The sequence below is a fragment of the Harmonia axyridis genome, chromosome 1 (assembly GCF_914767665.1).
Source record: "Harmonia axyridis chromosome 1, icHarAxyr1.1, whole genome shotgun sequence".
In the NCBI taxonomy this organism is placed as follows: Eukaryota; Metazoa; Arthropoda; class Insecta; order Coleoptera; family Coccinellidae; genus Harmonia; species Harmonia axyridis.
Genome location: NC_059501.1, coordinates 45,814,849 through 45,836,944, shown reverse-complemented (window position 1 = coordinate 45,836,944; position 22,096 = coordinate 45,814,849). Strand labels below are relative to the sequence as shown.

The following is a 22,096-nucleotide window of genomic DNA, read 5'->3' as shown; positions in this document are numbered from 1 at the left end:
GTTCCAGAGTTACGTGAGGTAGAGCAAATGCATCTCATGACATTTGAAATTAAAGATATTAAAAATACCCTTGATGAAATTCAAACAGCAATAAGTTTCGCAAGATTACACCTTTTACACGAATCCATTTTACCTTATGCTAAATTTGTCGAATTAATCAAGAATGTCACAATAATACCTGTTCATCACCTTAAGGATTATTATCAATTATGTCATACTAAGATTATTTTACAAAACAAAATATTACTCTTTTTGATTTCAATTTCCACTGTTTATCAGAAAGGCTATGATCTATACAAGTTTTACTTCCTACCTCAGAATAATTTAACCATTTCTCATACCAATCCCTATATGCTCTCTCAAGAAGAATTATTGGAATGGTTAACTTCAACAAATAATTGTCATCCCGTGGAAGAAGATTTCCTATGTGATCAAGAATCATTAAATAAATCCCCAGAATGTCCCAAGAACATTTTCATAGAGAAAATGGTCCTAGAATTAAAACTACTTCACATTCAGATATCAGATTGTTAGAAGATGGAAGTATTCTTTCAATAGACAACGACAACAATAGAAAGTTCAAGAGAAATGCCCTCAACAAATTAAATATTATTTTACTCCTTCAATGGCACTCCTCCATTCAAAATGTGAAATAAGCAACCTTCAGAAAGAGATTTTCCCTCTAACCACCATAAATGAAGAAAAATATATTATTCTACCCAAGCAGATCTATTTTATCAAGAATAATTCCAAAGAAGAAAATATCGATAACGAAGATATTCCAGACATCGTCTTAGACGACTTAGACCAGTGGAATCTTCAACCCATAGGAATAACTTTTACATTTATTTTAATAATATTTATAATAATAATTATTATTGTTTTTGCTTTTAGATATTTCAAAAGAAATGTATTTTTAAAAGCTACACCTCAGCAAGGTGATACCTTTTTCCAAGAAGGGGAGGAATAACATAATATGAACCCCTATTAAATAAATAGATCCTTTTCTTTAATCCCATGAGAACCATATATTTCAATGTATCTAATTGCAGATTCAGCATTTCATCTTTATGAATAGCCCTTTGTTTCACTTGTTATTGAATTGTTATTCACCTAGGAATTTAGATAAAAAAACCTATAAAGGGGACTGAATCTGTGTACTCATTAAGAATTGATTGTGAACTCACTAAGAACTGATTGTGAATCCATCTAAGAAAGATCGATTAGAGCTTACTCGCCTTGTATTCGAAATAAATCGTTTTGTTTTTAAAAACGAGGTTTTCCACCACAAACACATATTTATATAAATATATATATATATTTATTTATTTTTTTTTTTGCTTCACACTTTCGTGGGGTTATTTCCCAGTTTACCCGGGCCAGTAGGCCAAGGGTAAGCTGTGCTACTAGGAATTATTAGTAGGGATATATATATATATATATATATATATATATATATATATATATATATATATATATATATATATATATATATATATATATATATATATATATATATATATATATATATATATATATATTTATTTTTTTTCCACCACAAACACATATTTATATATATATATATATATATATATATATATATATAAACAATGGTTTAAGGGGTGTTGGAAAACTTCAATTGTTACTAACTTCTTTATTTCATCAGTCGACGTTTCGATCCTTGGTTGCACAATTGGGAAAAGTCAGATCACAAGAAAGGTGGGTTAAAAATATAAGTGGAACAAATATCCCGGATAGAGTTCTAAAATTCTTGTCGCTGGGTCCTAAATTCAGCATTGACATCCCTATGAAAGAAATCTCTATTCCGAAACTTTTATCTGATGTTGAGAATGTTATCAACCTCAATGACTCCTTATCTCCTGATGCCAAGAACATAAAACGCGCCATGGCCACCAACATTATAACTAATAATATCAAACCTAATAAAGTTGTCAGAAATGTAGTACAGAGAGAATTTTATAATTGTAAAAGATATCTCAAAGAACATCCAGACTTACAGGTATTACAATCAGACAAAGGAAACGTAACAGTTATTATGGACAAGTCACAATACATAGAACTATCTAATGGAATTCTCAATGATCTTGACTATTACAGAAGACTACCTAGAGACCCAACAACTACTATACAAACTAAAGGTAACACATTGATTAAAAAATTGGTAACAAGTGGTCATATTTCCCAAATGCAAGGAAAATCCTTGTACAGTTATAACTCCATTCCTGCAAGATTTTATGGACTACCTAAAGTCCATAAACCTGTTCTCTCCCTCAGACCCATCATCTCCTCTTTGAATACACCAACATCTAAGATATCAGGTTATATATCTGAAATAATTTCAAGTTATTTAAGTGTTTCTAGAGGCAGATATTACGTAGAAGATTCTTTCTCTTTTTCCACCTTCATTAGTGAATTCCAATTGCCAGAAGATTATGTCCTCATCAGCCTTGATGTAGTATCCCTCTTTACCAATATTTCATTAGAATTAGCTCTGTCTGCAATTCAACACAGATGGGAATCAATCAGTAGCCACACCACAATACCTAAGGAAGACTTCATCAACATCATCAGATTTCTTTTCAACTCCAACTATTTCATCTTCCAAGGTAATTTCTACAACCATATACTAGGTTCCCCAATGGGGTCTAAATTCAGCCCTTCCATTGCAGAGGTAGTGATGGATTTCCTCCTAGATGGCATCCTAACAGATATCCCCTTTGAGATGCCTTTTATTAAAAAATATGTAGATGACATCATTTGTGCAGTTCCCAGTGATAAGACATCTTACACTCTTGAAAGGTTCAACAGACAGAGTGAGTCTATAAAATTTACCATAGAATTAGAAAATAACAATAGTGTGCCTTTCCTAGATACCCTAGTCATTAGAAGACCTGACAATACACTGATTCTTGATTGGTATAGAAAGCCCTCTAGCTCAGGTAGATACTTGCATTATTTTTCCAACCACCCTCAGAGACAAAAAATCAATATGGTTACAGGATTGAAGAATCGTATACAAAGAATATCACACCCCACTCTGAAGGAGAAGAATATGAAACTATTATATCAGTTGATGCTTGAGAATGGTTACCCCAAGAACCTTTTAAAGAAATTGATACACAATTCATCGAATTCTGGACAGCCACAGAATAATGACGAAATCGCATCCACCAATTTAGATCAGAGAATTATATTTACTTCCATTCCACTGATTAATGTAATGACAAAATCCTTAATAAACTTATTAAAAACTGATAACATCAAAGTGATACCTAGAACTGAATTTAAAGTAAAGAGACTTTATAGTAATTTGAAAGATAGGATAGAAACTGATAAGAAAAGCTGTGTTGTATACAGAATACCCTGTCAAAATTGTGATGAGGTGTATATCGGACAAACATCCCAACAACTTAAAAGAAGAATAACTCAACATATCAGCGACATTAAGAATCCTAGAAAGATTTGTGCACTGGCAGAACATGTAAGATCAGTTGACCATCGAATGGACTATGATTCGGTGACAGTCTTGGAGTGCGAGGAGAATATGAGAAAAAGATGTTTCCTGGAGATGATTCACATTAAGCGACATGAAAATTCCATGAACTACAGAAAGGATATAGAGAACATTAGCAACATTTATTCATATCTGATACATTCAAACCAACTTAGTGAGAGTGAGTTGTTGATCTCAAGTTCTATGTTCTCCAATGTCAGTTGAAGATCTATGATGTTCTATGAACCCGACCTAACCCCGTTCGTTTTTTACGCAGTTGTCAGATGGATGAAGAAAGAATTTCAAAAATAAGTTTTCAAGAGAATAAGGAAGTGTGTGATATAAAAAAGAGACGTTATTGTATTAGAGACTATTTTGTGTTCAAGTTAATTAATAATTTTTTCCTCCAAATCTGTATAAGATTCAGTGCAACTTAAGATCTGGTAACTCTTCGCATTTCGGTGCGTTTTAACATGTTGTCTTTTCTGCAATGTTTGTTATATTTGTATGTTGTTTGTTTTATAGAAGTCCTGAAGAAGATCCCAACCAAGGATCGAAACGTCGACTGATGAAATAAAGAAGTTAGTAACAATTGAAGTTTTCCAACACCCCTTAAACCATTGTTTATTAATTACTTTAGGAAATTATCATATTTTGTATATATATATATATATATATATATAGATTTGTTTGACCGCTTATACAGACCCGAATCGATATACTCTACCGACTTTTCAGTCCAAAACTGACGTTGTCAGACCCGACTCCGGGTCTGGTAGCGTTTAACCATATATTCTTGATCAGGGACGTTCGGGGATGCCAGGGATAAATTTTCAGCCGGGTGTGAAAAATCGGTGAAACGTCATAATATATACAGAAAACTTCAGGGTTCGGCCAGTGCGAGGGCGCTTATATCGAGCGTAACACGCTGTATATAATTGATATATTCGATCGACTACTCCAGACCCTAAATATGACAACGCTGTAGATTGTATATAAACTTAAACCTCACACTCCGCACTGCTTATACAAACCCGGTATATAGGACCGACGTCGATAGAAATCATTTTTTATTTGTTCTTATAGAGCTCGTAAATCGGATATTCCATTTTTCTGAAATATACATCTGAAAACCATACGATTTGAAGCTTATACAAACCCGGTACATTGAATCGACGTCATGAGAATTGGATAGTGATCCTTTCGATTATGAACCTAGCAGTCATACTTGAAGAATTTATTAAAACTAATAGTATTTTTCCATAGGTAGTCGTTGTGATAAATGCTTTCTTTTAGAGAACTTGGAATTCTGCTCAAGGGAACAGAGATACATGAAAAATTTTATGAGTGGTACAAATTTTCTTATTAACTTGAATGAAACGCATACCTACGTGAACGTAAGAGGTTCTTTCATATACAATTTTTTTAAATCTGTCCCAAACGTAAAAATCCGAAGTTGATGGAGCTGTACTTCTCACTGGGCACGAAACAGGTTCTGTCATATGTATCCTTCGATAAGGAAGCAATTCGTTCAAAAATATACCAACGTTGAGCCTAGAGTATGCGGAACACTCATTCTATTGAAAAATGATTTCACGCCTATCAATCAACGAAACTTCCAGAAAAGAAGTTTCATATCTGTTTCCGAAAATTCTTTATAATTTTCCTGTCTATGATTGCACGAAACTAGTGAATGCGGAACTTTCTCTTGAGAAAAAAAGAAGTAAATTCGCCAGATTCGAAAATATTTCTGGCAAATCAAAAGTTGCATGCCAAACATACTATTCAACCTCAAAGCGAAATAATTATCGAATTGGGATCAACGTGGAAAATGAAGACGAAAAATGAACTAAGGTAGAAAATCTTTTAAGAATCAAAAGAACTTCAAATTGAGGGTTATCAATAAATATGACTCAAACGACCGCAAATGAGTCATACCAACTTATTCTCCACGGTTCAAGTCTTATTTGGAATCATCCTGTATAGAACTTGAGTTATTGTGTAGTGCAGCATGTTTTTCTGCTTGTTACAGAAGAGCTGCATGCGATCATTTTTCTCCAAAGACTTTGATCTTCGGATTTTGAAAAAAAAAAATTATGAAGCAATTGAATTCGAATATTTGATGAGTAATTGTCGTTCGAAATCGATTCTGACGGGCGCAGACATGATGAGTATAGAATCAAGTTTAATGATTTATGACTACCTATGATATAACTTTATTTTATATTGTTTTGTATAAACAATGAAAATATTATATAAATGAACCGAATAAAAACCATGCTTCACAATCAAAACTATGTTGGAAATGATGGCCAATCATAAAAAGAACGGTTTGAATTCAATCAATTAGGAGTGTTAAGGAAGAATACAATAGATTGGTATAGTGTTATGAGGAGATATTGAACGTTTTCTGTGAAATTCATAGGAATATCGAAACTAAAAAGAATGAATCAAAATAAAATCATTGATATAAATGTTATATCGATAACTGGAATGATCTAATTCTTAGTTAGAACTAGTTGAATAAAATAAATATTCTTAGAATTTGTCTCTGAACTGAAATCATCTGGAAAAATAAGAATGTGTGAGTGAAATAGATATTGTGAGCGGGTACTTGATTGAAAAATTCATTGAAAATATAATTATAATAAAAACTGAAAATATCACATAACTGCAAGTCTGCAAATAAGGTTTAAAAATAACAAAACAAAAATAAAATGAATAGTTTTCAGTCTCAAACAAATATTTTCAATTACACTCTATTTTTGCTAGTATTCTTTATATACCAGGATTTTAATTCGAACTCGGGCATCATTCTGGAAACTTGGCGAATGCATGGGAATGAATTCCATACATTCATGTTTTCTGGGAGGATTCTTATTCCTTACATGATTCTTGAAGTGTATTAGTACTAATTGCTTCTCCTCTCCTGACCTTATATGGCGTTTTACTTCTTTGAGTGATCACGTCAGTTGATGAGCCTTGAAATATAAGTATCAAATATAAGATTTCTGGGCTTTTCACGGCCATTATCTGAAACAGAACCTATATAAAACATTTAATATTCCTGCATATTGAGAAGGTGTACACTCTGTTTGTGAGGTGCGAATCAAATTTTGCCTCAGATATAAACATTAATTATTGAACTGTTCAAAATAATCATCATTCGTTTTTCATTACAATAAATATTGGAAGTCATAACACAAACATGTATTTTGTTAGATGTAAATCAGAAAAATTTCTATGAAAAATAACAATTCTTTTTCTTTCTAAACATATATAACACCAAATATAAATTATTCATCAAACTTAAAGAATCATCGAAAGTTTTACTTTCAAATGGCAAATGACTTATTGAAATCTGTGGACTTCAGATAAGGGAAATTGTCCGTGGCCACCAAGATTTACTATCGTTAGATTTGTTCCTTTGGTCACATTCAAAGAGTATCATTCATCAGTTGAAAAATTTCAAAATAAATTATCCGGCACTGTTAAATTCAGAGAACTTGGTGGCCACCGAATATATCTGAAGTTCACAGATTATAATGGATAGGCTTTAGGGTGACTTTCTATGTGGAACTGAATTTTTTGATTATTTATATAGTTGGATGAGCAATTTATATTCCATGTTATCATTATGAGAAGGAAATAAAAAGCGATTTCATTTCTCATAGAAATTTTTTCGATTAACATTCAAAAACCACAAGATTGTATCACATCTATAATAACTAACAGCAATAAAAAATGATAACACAAATAGATTCTACTGAAAAAAGCTCCTGTAGAATGTTTTTGTTTCATTACTATAGTACCAATGATAAGAATGGTATGGGAACTTTTCTTTATACTCCATTTTCAACTTTCTTTGTTTAGCTTGAAAACAGATATACAGAAGGGCAGACCAAGAAACAGATCAATGGACGGACATGCAGACGTACGAAAAGATAATCAGACATACGGATGGAATGTCATACATACATACAGACAAACAGGCATATGGACGGAAGGACAGACAATGAATTTGACTTATGATTTTTCATCAGGGATTCGCAACTCTATCGTTTGAGATAATTTTCGGCTTAACATTCGAAAACGACAACTTTCCTCGAAAAACGAGCGCGCAAGTACTATTTTTCTAATCTTTAACATTCTGTGTGATTCGAATTAGGAATGCATGTATGAGGTTCTAAGAAAAAATTAAAATTTTCTTGGTTAGGAATAACTTTCGATATACTTACACAATCTCCCAATCTATAATGATGACCCATCGATGCACATTGCTTATTTAAATGAACCTCTCTTTCAAAGTCGATACCTACAGAACAGATTATCAGTTGTTTCATAATTTGTATCACTAAAATTAGTGAGGCAATAATGAGTTATTGCTTCGAACAATATCATAATCTAAAGAAATTGTCTCATGGAGTATTCATAATCTATTCTATTTAAAAATATAATAATAATTTTTACTATGCAGTTGCTGCGCGCGGACATTGTTCCTTCCCATCTCAACACAACTCATACCAATTAAACGATACCACAATAACACAAAAATTTCGAGCCCTTTTGTATATCGAATAAACAAGATCGGACCCAAATGCGAGAACGCCCCACTCTGTATATAATTGTTATGGTCTCAACGTCTCCATTCCCTCAATGTGGTTGACCGCAGATGAAAGGCAACGATTTCAATATTAGATATTTCATCTTATCTGTATATAAACCTAAAACTAACACTTGGCTACTTATACAAGCCCGGTAAAAACGGCCGTCGTCATGAGAAATGCTCATTTCGAATTGTCTGTACCCAGATCGAAAATGAAATATTTAAACTATTTGCATTATATGCAGGTGATGTATGTAAGGAAGGAAAACGACTTCGTGATTTGATCCTTGTATGAAAATTAGAAGGAGTAGTTCAATTATTTTTCGAAATCAGCCTCATTTCCAAGATACATTCCGTACAGCTCTAATAGTGTGTTGGCGAGTTTATGGTTATTGATATTTGTAACTGCTCTGAATAAACATCGAACACAATTACTCTAGATAATGTTCGAAATTATTTTTGTGAAGATGATATTTCAGACATATAATCAGACTTTGGAAAAGAATATCGAAAGAGTTGAGTAGAGTAGATACTTTTCTTGAAATAAATCGATGCTTACGAGTATATCTGACCACTTTCAATACAGACACACGAAATCTTAGAATATTTCATTCTATGGTGCACTAACTCATTGATATGAAATGAGAAGAAGAATTTTTTCGAATGACCAACAATTTTTCATTCTCATACGATTTTGATGGAACAAAGCGTAGATGTTGTTTGTTGTTGTGAAATAGATGAATTAATCACTTTATTTCCATATACAGTTGATACTCCTTCTAACTTTCATACAAGAATCAAATCATGAAGTCATTTTCCTTCCTTACATACATCACCTTCATATAATGTAAATAGCTTAAATATTTGATTTACGAGCTGCGTACAGAAAATTCCAAAAGAGTATTTCTCATGACGACGCTCGTATTTACTGGGCTTGTATAAGTAGCCAAGTGTTACTTTCAGGTCCATATACAGAAAAGATGAAATATCTAATATAGAAATAGTTGCCTTTTATTTTCGGCCTACAACATTGAGGGACTGGAGACGTTGATTGACCATAACAATTATATACAGAGTGGGGCGTTCTCGCATGTCGAGTTCGATCTTGATTATTCGATATAAAAAGGGCGCGAAATGTTCGTGTTATTGTAGCATCGTTTAATTGGTATTAGTCGTGTTGAGAAGTGAATGAACAATTTCCGCGCGCAGCAACTGCATAGTAAAAATTGCGACAGGAATGGGTATTATTATTATTACATTTTTTTATAGAATAGATTCTGATTACTCTATGAGACAATTTCATTAGTTCATGATATTGTTTGAAGCAATAACTTATCATTTTCTCACTAATTTTAGTGATACAAATTATGAATCAACTGAAATCTATTCTGCAGGTATCGACATTGAAAGAGAGGTTCATTGAAATAAGCAATGTGCACCGATGATCTAATATTGAAATCGTTGCCTTTCATCTGCGGTCAACCACATTGAGGGAATGGAGACGTTGATTGACCATAACAATGATATACAGAGTGGGGCGTTCTCGTATTTGGGTCCGATCTTGTTTATTCGATATACAAAAGGGCTCGAAATTTTCGTGTTATTGTGGTATCGTTTAATTGGTATGAGTTGTGTTGAGATATGAAGGAACAATGTCCGCGCGCAGCAACTGCATAGTAAAAATTGCGACAGGTATTATTATTATATTTTTAAATAGAATAGATTATGAATACTCCATGAGACAATTTCTTTAGATTATGATATTGTTCGAAGCAATAACTCATTATTGCCTCACTAATTTTAGTGATACAAATTATGAAACAACTGATAATCTGTTCTGTAGGTATCGACTTTGAAAGAGAGGTTCATTTAAATAAGCAATGTGCATCGATGGGTCATCATCACAGATTGGAAGATAGTGTTAATATATTTAAAGTTATTCCTAGCCAAGAGTATTTTAATTTTTCCCCAGGACCCCATACATGCATTTCTAATTCGAATTACACAGAATGTTAAAGATGAGAAAAATAGTTCTTGCGCGCTCGTTTTTCGAGGAAAGTTTTCGTTTTCGCATAATAAGCCGAAAATTATCTGAAACAATAGAGTTTCGACTCCCGGATGAAAAATCATAGGTCAAATTCTTTGTCTGTCCTTCCGTCTGTATGCCTATTTGTCTGTATGTATGTCATTCCATCCGTATGTCTGTTAACATGATATATAAATTGCTCATCAAACTATATAAAAAGCCTCTCAATTTATTATTGCCAGGTATTTTCTTTTAAAAATTTTTCAACTGATGAATGGTGCTCTTCAAATGTGATCAAAGGGACAAATCTTACGATGTTAAATTCATAGATCTTGGTGCCCACCGACAATTCACATTATCTGAAGTCCACAGATTTTAATATGATATTTGACATGTGAAAGTAAAACTTTCGATAATTTTTGAAGTTTGATGAATAATTAATATTAAGTGTTTTATATGTTTCAGACGGAAAAAAATCAATTAGCATAGAAATTTTTCAGATTTACATATGAAAAAACACACGATTGTATTATGATTTCAAAACTTAATTGCAACGAAAAATAAATGATGACTACTTTGAGCAGTTCAATAGTTAATTTCTGTTTTATATCTGAGGCCAAATAATAATAATAATAATAATAATAATATTTATTTATTTCACAGTATAAACATAAAGGAAAACGTCGAGAATAGCAATAATATCAAAATGTCAAAAAGGACAGTTTAACAGTTTCACAAATAACAATATTTTTGTACAAACATCAAAAATATCACAGTCGAAAAGTTCAGTCACCTCATACATCGCCGTCCTCAATAGCACCCTCTTCACCTCCGTGCTGAAACGTTTTTCATTTAGAGCCTTTATACGATCAGGTACCATATTGTAGAATACAGGACCCCAGTGATCAACAAACCGCTGAGTAGATGCCAGACGATGGAAAAGGTGTCTCCAGGGCTGCCTTGTTGGTAATTTGATTTGTTCCTCACAAACAGAGTGTACCGGATGGGCAAATTTCGATGTTTTAGCACTACAACTTTTAAACCTGAGGTGATAGACAAAATCTGATACCCTATACTCGGTCTCTTTTTCTGAAAAAATAGCAAGAGTTGTATTCATTTTTGGCCACCTGCTTTTATTTTCGAGTTATAAACGAAAATTGGAAAAATGGCGATATCGAAAAACTTTTATATTTCCGCTAATACTGATGCTAGAGCTCCGAAATTAAAACATTATACAGGCACTTTTTTACGTAGAATCCAGTTATGTTTTTTCAAAGGGGAACACTAAATTTCTGTGTCATTTCTTGAAAGCTTAATTTTTCCTGATTTCAAAAATATATAACATTGTGTGGTTTGAATCGAAATAAATAATTTTGGGTCGAAGCTTCGTAATTAATGACCCTTTTGAAAAAACAAGACCGCTACTGGATTTTACGTGAAAAAGTGCCTCGATAATGTTTCAATTTCAGAGCTCTATCTTCAGTATTTTCCCAATTTTCGCTTATAACTCGAAAACAAAAGAAGGTGGCCAAAAATGAATACTACTCTTGTTACTTTCTCAGAAAAAGAGACCGAGAATCGGTATAAGATTTTGTCTATGTCTAATGGTTTAAAAGTTGTAGTGCTAAAACATCGAAATTTGCCCACCCTGTACACCTATTGAAGTAGGCAGGAATATTAAATGTTTTATTTAGGTTCTGTTTGAGATAATGGCAGTGAAAGCCCAGAATTTTTGAAAAAAAATCTAATATTTGATACTTATATTCCAAGGTTCTTCAACTGACGTGGTCACTTAAAGTGAAGAAGTAAAACAGAAACGTCATATATGGCCAGGAGAGGAGAAGAATTTAGTACTTCAAACACTTTGAGAATCATGTAAGGAATAAAAAGCCTCCCAGAAAACATAAATGTATGGAATTCATTTCCACGCATTCACCAAGTTTCCAGAATGATGACTAAGTTAGAATTTAAATCCTAGTATATATAGAATTCCAGCAAAATAGATTGTTAATAAAAATATTTCATTGAGACTGAAATATTAATTATATTTTCAATGAGTTTTTTAATCAAGTACCCGATCACAATATCTATTTCACTCACATATTCTAATTTTTCCAGATGATTTCAGTTCTGAGACAAATTCTAAGAATGTTTATCGTATTCAATTTAGTTGTAACTAAGAAGTATTAGTATTAAACTTATTATAAATTAACAAAATCATAATATCTATTTTACCATCCTTGATGTTTTCTCGCTATAATGGTCGATCAAATACAACTCATCTCACAAAAGTTTCGCTGTGCTCTCATCAAACACAAGAACTCATAACCAAAATTTCAGATAACTTATTTCATCACCTAACTCCAGATTCAGACATAATATAATCGTGATTGGCGGATATATTGTAAGATATCGATATTTTCTGAATTCAATTACAATCGTTTGAGATCATTTCTACTCGATATTCGAAAATTACGGACATTCTAACAAATTTTCATTCATTCAAAGTAACAGTTTATATTATTCAATAAACATATTTCATGAAATAGCTGAACCATGCCAAAAATGCAATATTATCTTGATTTGTTCAGATCTCAACGCCACTTATACAATTATAACAAAATGGTATATCGAATAGACGCGATAAGACCCTGTGATCTGACAACACCGCTGGGATCGACAAGGTGGGCTGTACATGTCAGTCGAGTATATGTGGGAATGAAAAGTCGGCGGAACGTGACGGGTCCCAAAAAGAGAACAGAATATATAACTTTCTTGAATGAAAAAAAAATTTTCCCCTCTATGGATGCCTAAGGAGTTATATTTTCAAACAGCTGATATATATATATATATATATATAGATATATATATATATATATATATATATATATATATATATATATATATATATATATATATATATATATATATATATATATATATATATATATATATATATATATATATATTGATCCAACAGACGTATTCAGTCCCGTTATACTTGGCAGGCTACCTCAGACCATATATTTATATATATATATATATTTAAATATATATATATATATATTTATTATATATATATATATATATTTATATATATATATATAATAAATATATATATCTTTAATCTTTGCCGAGCTTTCGAATTATTTTAAATCTTTTTCAGGGCTTCTGGAATACAATATAAATTCAAATATAAACGATCAGTTTTTCATTATTCACTTACTGAAAGTGAGGTTATATGAGGAATTTCGATCAGCCATAAAGATCGTCTTAAATTTTAAAAACAAATTGTGTATATGGGACTTGCGATTTTTATCTTCAACAAACTACTTAAAAACATACAATAAATTAAATAGACTATTAGTTAAATGACTGAAATTCAGAACCGTGTCAAGTTGTTGGATAAATTTTGAAATTTTGCCATTCTATGGTATTTATTCGTCGAGTGGGCCATCATCGAATATTAAGTTTTTTTCCATTTTTTCCAATTGATATCCATATATGTTGCTCAACTTATTTGTATCCGTTTTTTATTGATGATATTTTCTTGTTTATTTATTTCTTTTATTTCTAGAACCAATTATTTTTGATAATTTCTTTCTGTTCTCAATAGCTTCATATCTTCAAAATTTATTTAATGATCCAAATTTAATGAATGTGTTGACAGTGCGCATCTTTCAGGATGTTTGGTGATGTCAGATTTATGTAATGCCATTCTAGTTTTTAACCATTGAGAAGTTCGTCCTATATATACTTTCTCGCATTCTTCACATTTGACTTCATGAACTACGTTATTTTTTAATGGTGTTGGAATTGGATCGTTCAACTTTGTATATGAGTTTGCCACTGTAATTTTCACATTTTTATTTTTGAATATATTTCTTAACTTTCCTGTTAATTTATATTTGGGTATGACGCATAATGGGTTTCGTTGGGTGTTTCTTCCATTCTTGGTGGTTTTATATTTGTTATATGACTAGAATATACTAATTTGTTCAACAAACCATAGGGATAACCAGTTTGTCTAAATATTTCCATTAGATTTTTTATCTCTTCTTTTATGTATGACTCCTGACTTATTCTGTTTATTCTATTTCTCATTTGTTTTATGATGTTAATTTTAATGCTAATATTATGGTTTGAATTGTAATGAACAATTTGATTGTGTTGTCCTGACGTTGAACTTTTGTGTCTAGAAGAGGTACACATCGTTCAGAATCTTCCATTTTCAAAGTGAATTGTAGACTTTTTGAATATGAATTGAAAGAATCTATTGTGGTTTGAGTGCTTTCTTTTGGTACAGACATTATTATATCATCAAGTCTACAGTTTACATTGGAAATGGAAGATTATGAAAGATGTGTACCTTTTCTAGACTCAAAAGTTCAACGTCAGGACAACACAATCAAATTTAAATGGATAGAATAGAAAGGAGACTCAATCTAACAGAATTGTTCATTACAATTCAAACCATAATATAAGCATGAAAATGAACATAATCAAACAAATGAAAAATAGAATAAAAAAATATGTACATGGTGGGCGAAAAAAAAAATTCCGAAATTAATGAAATTTCTCACGATTACACTTTTCTTATACCTAACACGAATATGAAAACAGAATCGAAAAATATCGAACGGTCCCTTCATAACGGGCATCCAAATTTCTCATACCTCTAATAATTGAAAAAACAACTGGTTGGCCTATGAGGTGCAAAATTTTGGAATTGCATTGTCGAAACATTCCAGATGGTAGTATAAAATTATAAAAAAGCGAAAAAAACATTTCGCTGTAATTTCAATAAATCTCTGTGGAGCAGTCGAACTCTCGACCTCTCGAGGTATTACCCAGAATGTAAATTTGAACAGATGCAACGATATCCATTTTCGTTACCAACAATTCAGAGAATTTGACAGTATATTTGCATTTGAATATTATTTCGCAATTTTTCTGCTGATGTGCTGTTTATTCTCACGTTTGTGAAATATGCAATTATTTTTAAAACTTTCTCTAATAATTCTATTAATATCTGGAAAATTATTGAAGTACCCAACAGCTTTCAAATTCGTTTCAAAGAACTTGCAAAATAGTATTCAGTAAAATGCGATTACACTGTCAAATTCTGCGCTTGGTTACGAAATAGTATATTCTAAAACAAGTTCTAGAATGGACTCCTATTCCAACACGAATGCGAAATTCGAAAACGAGCGACGAAGGAGCGAGGTTCCGAACGCATGAGTGGTGGAATTGCCTGCTGCAACGAGAATTAAACGATATTTTCTCTATTTCAGTCAAGTTCTGTGAAATTTTGTCGAAATTCAGATTATGCATCCTAGTGACATTTGTATTGTATCTTGGCAGTTGGTGTGAATTTGAATCATACGTTTCGAATTTCAATTAATTCATAATCACGCATTAAATTCGTGAATTATTCCGAAATCGATTTAGCACTAACAGAATTAAGAGAAAATGCCAATAATGTTTCAAATCCAAATTATATCATTTTGATGTGTGTTGAATTTTGACAGGGTTGGAAGTCTATGTAGACAAGCACAAAACGAAAAATATAACTGAAAACAATGGAGTAATGAGTTCATTACAGCACTATTTTTCAAACTGTAATGAACCAATTACGATATTGAAATAGAGAAATCAATATTGTTGCATTAGTTCAAATTTACATTCTGGGTAATACCTCGAGAGGTCGAGAGTTTGACTTCCCTACAGAGATTCATTGAAATCACAGAGAAATTTTTTTTTCGATTTCGATAACTTCATACAAACCTCTGGAAAGTTTTAAAAATGCAATTTCAGAATTTTGCCCCTCATAGCCCAACCAGTTGTTTTTTCAATTATGTTAGAGGACCGAAGGAGAAATTTGGATGGCCTATATGAAAGAACCGTTTGATATTTTTCGTTTCTGTTTTCATATTCGAGTGAGGGATAAAAAAAATATCATCATCATCATCACTCAGCTCCCTGCGTCCACTGCTGAATATAAGTCTCCCCCATTTCTGCCCATTCCTTCCTGTCTTGAGAAATTTCATCAATTTCGGGTGAATTTCTTTTTTGCTGTAGACATTTTTGTTCGATTCTTGAAATAATTTTTTCACAGAAATTCTCAGAAAAATGAGTTGATTCACAAAATGAAATTTAATTCGACAACAAATTGATATGAAAAAAATTTCAAACGTAGTAGATTTTTCGCCATTTGAATTTTTTTTAAGGTTCTTTACCTTTTCTGAATTGAGCACTCGAAAATACTCTGATTCGACCAAATATCGTAACTTCAAAGAATATAATTATGTTTTCGGTATCATAAACAAAACTATATAGGTTTGTCCGGTATAAAATGAAACACCCTTTAGATAATCATACAATAATTCAAGCTTGTATAAATTCTGTTTTCAACTTGTAATTTTCAGCATTGTTATCTATTAGTGTTATTTTGTGCGAGGGATAAAAATAAGGACTGTTACCGGATATAGTGAAGTTGGGGAAAGGGTTCGGACTTCCACAAATAACAATAATAAAACAGTGTCGAATAACTTCAATTGATTTCAAAACGATTGTTTGAGTTTGGACTTTAGCGATTCAACCAATTAACCTCATCATGGATGTGAATTGACTGTTGAACGATGAGCTGACTTATGAATTACAGTTGAGAGGACAAATAATACCTAGCACAGTTATGCTAAAGAGGAGTCTATTACGACAGGTATTGAAATAAAATTTGCTTCTACAACCAACAGCAATGAACCCAACACTGGATATCGAATCATGTCAGAACAAACTCACTGACTTGCTGGAAGCCATTCAACACTTCGACACTGAGAACACCACAAAGGGATATGCTCGGATTTCAACAAGATTGATACACGTTCAGAGAAGACTAAATTTTATTTTCACTGAAAATAAGACCGAGTCAAAGATGATAGAACACCTAAAAGAAACCACAACTCGGGCCTTGAGTTCATTGGAGGCACTGTTGACTGCTGACAAACAGCAACCATCAAATCATCCGAATGGATCGCTTTTGGACTAAGAGATTCCACAGTCCTCTGGAATGTCCCTCATCAACCAACCATAGTTGCACCACTGGAGACATCACTGATAGCAATGGACGCTGATGAATGCCCACTACCAACTGCCTCGGTTTCTCATGCTGCGACACCTAAAAATAAATCGAAGTTAGTACATGTTCTGAATGAAATGAGGCAAGAATGTGAAGAATTATTACAGCATTCACCGACGACGCCAGTTCCTCAACCACTGCGACAGAATATGAATCAACCCGAGGATCAACTCATAGAAGATGGACAAGCTCTATGAGAAGGGTGTCATTTCCCCATCCGATGAAACCAATAATCTGAACCAACGACATGACACCCAACAGAAGTCTGAAATAAGGTCAATGCCGACTGCAACGGTACCCATTCATGAATGGAATATTTATTTTGATGGGACTGATAGTGTTACAAAATTTATAGAAGAGATAAAGAGACTGACTGAATCCCGGAAGACATCCTTAGAACTTGTGTTCGAATCGATCTACAAACTTCTGCGAAAGGATGCCAAGGATTGGTTCATCCCCCGGAGGGGACTGTTAAGAGACTGGGAGGACTTCAAGACTCAATTAATAAAGGTATTCTTACCAATCAACTATGAAGAGAACCTACTGGATGAAATCAAGAAGAGGATGCTGGTCCTGATGAGAAGTAACTACTGTATGTCACCCAGATGCGAAATCTGTTCCAGAAACTGACCTGCTATCTTCCCTCTGAAGGTGAACAAAATCAGCTGATAAGACAGAGGTTATTGCCATCACTGCAACAGGCCTTGGCCTTCCAGGAGACGACCACCTATGATGAACTCCTGAAGAAGGGGAAAGTTTTTGCAACCACATGTAATGTATCATCAACGTTGCCAACAAAACTACCTCGCCAACCTCACTGTAAATGTGGAAACCACGGCATAACTGAACCACAGTACTCGTCAAGGAGCTCCAACGCCATCCCCATCTCCAAGGATGGACCCGTCAAGACCGGTAACCAGACCCAGAAGGACAAATGACTGGAATAGCTCAGTATCATCTGGACCAGATCATCCCCATCTAACCTCGGGGCCAACAGAATACTCGACCAACAGAACAGGAAATGCCAACACCTCCTAGGACCGAAATGGATCACCACCGGAGCGAAGAGTGTTCTCCCAGATACAGATGCTGGGGATATGGCCTCTACGTCGAATTTGTCAAGGGACGCTGAAACTGTTTTGCTCTCGATGTCAACGAGGGAATATCCTTTCACGAGACTGCCCATGTTCTCGAAACCGGAGAGGATTTACATCGTCAACTTCAGCTGGACTTCTGACTGCAGTTATTCTTATCGTCAGCAGCGACAGCTGGCCTCTGGTTGAAGTGCACATCGAGGAAAATGTATTCCATGCACTGATAGACACTGATGCAGCCAAGAGCTGTTTGAAATGGAATCAAGGGGAAAAATCAACCACTGAATCTGTCTGTAGCGAATGGACAAACTACAGCTACGCTGAAGATGTATCACCTTGCGATGGTGATAGCCGATTATGCCCTCACGAACTTCGAATTCTTACTTGTACTTAACTGCAGGCTGAGTTAATACTAGGAAAAGAGATTCTGAAGATCTACAACTTCTCCCTGGATATCAAGAACACGACTGTTGTCGAAAAAGACGACTGATTTCCAAAGCTAAAAAGGTTGGCCAAGAGGTCATAGAGGTGCAGGCTACCGAAAAACACACCTCCAGTACCGAAGAGAGCCCCGGAATAAGCCTGCTGACAGCCTGTCATGGTATCCACTGCCAGCGATCAGTTCTGTTCACCAGGAGGAGATAGAAATTCTCTGCAAGTGGTATCAGAATAAGTTCCAGGAAGTAGAAAAAGGACCTAAGAATTGCCCAGATTACTCCATCAGCAATGGAAAACTTCATCGTCATCAGATGTTTGGGAATCTGGAACAGGCCAACCCTGAAAACTGTGTGTACCCACAGAAAAAATGACTGGCTGGTCATCTGGGAATCACCAAGACGATTGTGAGGATATCCTGGAACTACTACTGGACCGGCATGTTTAGGGACGTCGCAAAATACGTCAGGAATTGCACTTCGTGCCAAAAGATTAAGTTCCTAAACAGCAAAATGCTGAAAAGAAGGATATCGACTGCAGAATGACAGCCAAAACAGATAGGAAAATCAAATCTTATGTTTCAGATAAAAACTCACCGTCACCCAGGAACGTCCATACCGTCAGGGTCATGGGAGGCGCCATCTATCTGATGCGGAGGGGACAGTGCAAGGGAAGGCTCTTGTTATTCTGTAGCCAATGCGGTGTGCTGGGAACGCAAACACTACACTGTAACTGCTCAAAAAGTCAGCATGACCCAGCGCCTCCATGAAGACCATCCATCGACCATCAGTTCCGACAATAAGACGGATGAAATAAGAACCACTAGCTGGGCGTCCAGGACTCTGATGTCAACCTGGAGACACCAATTCCAAATATTAAATACTGGATTGTTGATACTGGATAGAATAGATAATTAACCCATTAATGCCCAGAACTATCAACTCATGTTAAAATGATGAAGGTTACTATGTTTTGTCAGAAAATGATTGAAAATGACCTAGAAAAATGTTAAAAAAACTTGTAATTTATGATTTAGGGCATGGGCACTTATAGGAGAAAAAAAGTATATAATATATTTATTCATTCATATGATTTGAAGTGAAAATAAGAAGGAAAAATCATTCAAATTCATGAAATTCGTCAAAACAATTATCATGTAGTGGAAATTTACCACATGCCTCAGTTGTTTTTTTTACAAAGCGAGCATCTTGCTTGGTGGCAGATTATCAAAGGCGGTCCATCCAAAGTAGAATAAAACGTGAAAGCCTTCCTAGGTTTCTTTTTATGTCTATGATAAAATTTTTTCTTTAAAAATCATGAATTCTACTTTTGCTCTAAGCTGTCATTAGCTCAATCTAGCTGAATTTGTTGCCTCCTCGTCTCCTGAATCACAGACCGTAGTTTTGCCATTAGTTGCAGGGGAAGTAATTTGTATAAATTTCATCGGAAAGAATTGGTGAATAATTGATATCCAAATTCTCCACTTCCTCTAGAACTTCAGTCACTCTTCCTGAAAAATATTAGAAATATGAATAGTTCGATAGATGCCCAAGGGTCCGTTAACGAGCAATCAGACCAAAATGGCTTGCCATTTACGTATATCGAACCCAAATTAAATCGAATAAACACATATATTCCCAAGAACACCTGACAGAGCTATAAGTAAAATGAAACAAAAAAGTAATAACATGGAAGCTACTTACCAATAATAATTTGTACAGTGCATCCCATTTTGGGTGAGACAGCCAGGTTTCTCGCTTGTTATTCAAGATAGAGCCTTGCGGTTTTCACGTTCCTGTCCTACTTTTTCGTGAAACTCAAGTTGGTCTTATCAGATTCTGCATAACTTTTTCCGTTCAAAAGATACAGAGTGATTTTGGAAATTGATACTTTTCGAACCCCTCCTTTATCTCCGAAACTATTAGAAATAATGCTGAGCTGAAAACTACGTCTGAATCAGAATTCTGCGTAGAATCCAGTGGCGTACTCAATATTTTTTTTCGGGGTATGGTTTTGAAGATTCAACACAAACTTATGTTTTTTTTAATGGAACACCATGTGTATCATTTCTTCGTTGAATTTGTTATTTTTTTCCCTTCAAAATGATAAATGATACTATGTAGGTAGGATGTTTAGAAATGTTAAAAAAACACTAAAACGTCAAACAATGATGATTTTTTGTAAATGGGCCATGAATTTTCTATGTTTCAATAAGAGGATTATTACTTTCGATTTTCAAAAGTAGTAGATCATTGATGACACAAACATCCTTGTTGTTATTATGGCTACTATGCATTTGGGAGCATTGTTTTATCAAGTAGGCATTGGAGGGAAAAAACCAATCTGATCTAGCTGTCATCGCTATAAATTATTGTTATCATTATTGATTCTTCTTTTCTATGGGAAATCCATTGCCCATTAACAAAAAATCATCATTATTTGATGTTTTAGTGTTTTTTTTTAACATTTCTGAACATCTTAGCTACATAGTGTCATACATCATTTTGAAGGAAAAAAAATAACGAATTCAACGAAGAAATGATACACATGATGTTCCATTAAAAAAAACATAAGTTTGTGTTGAATCTTCAAAACCATACCCCGAAAAAAAATATTGAGTAGGCCACTGGATTCTACGCAAAATTCTGATTCAGACGTAGTTTTTACCTCAGCATTATTTTTAATAACTTCGGAGATAAAGAAGGGGTCCGAAAAGCATCAATTTCCAAAATCACCCTGTATCTTTTGAACGGAAACAGTTATGCACAATCTGATTAGACTAACTTGAGTTTCACGAAAAAGTAGAACAGGAACGTGAAAACCGCAAGGCTCTATCTTAAATAACAAGCGAGAAACCTGGCTGTCTCACCCAAAATGGGATGCACTGTACACTTGATCACTTTTCTCATTTTCGTGGAAGTTTACAAGTACTAGAAACACGTATATGCTTCTGTGCATAGCGTATAAATGGAAAAACGATGGAATTATAATTTGTTCATATCAATGCAATAGTCGCATCTTCTACCACTTGCACTGCGTGATAGAACAATTCCTAATCCATGGGTCGTTAACGACCCCTTGGGCATTAATGGGTTAATAACTCCGATTATTTCTATTTTCTAAGATTATAAACTGTATAAAACAATATAGGGTCTGACTTGATACTGCAATCAGGAACATATATTCAGAAATAGGTTTAAACTGTATTTGTAATAGAGCTAAATAGTGAAAAATACGTCAGTTAGTATTATACAGGGTGTCTGCTGAGGAATGGGACAACGTT

General features: G+C 33.7%; 2 protein-coding genes across 4 annotated transcripts in view; both read right to left on the bottom strand.

Moving 5' to 3' along the window:
- The window catches only part of LOC123671129, a 503,163-nt gene that overhangs the window by 391,703 nt on the left and 89,364 nt on the right, over positions 1 to 22,096 (bottom strand). The gene's annotated exons all lie outside the window — the stretch shown is intronic.
- LOC123682015 overlaps positions 17,035 to 22,096 on the bottom strand; it is a 73,263-nt gene continuing 68,201 nt past the window's right edge. For 2 of the 3 annotated variants that reach the window (XM_045620400.1, XM_045620393.1), the window contains 2 exons: positions 19,410 to 19,666; positions 17,035 to 17,323 (listed from right to left, as the gene is read on the bottom strand). The gene's annotated coding sequence lies outside the window, so the exon portion shown is untranslated. Of the gene's footprint in view, positions 17,324 to 19,409; positions 19,667 to 19,984; positions 20,324 to 22,096 lie in introns of all 3 variants that reach the window. The other variant, XM_045620407.1, reaches the window with a different exon arrangement.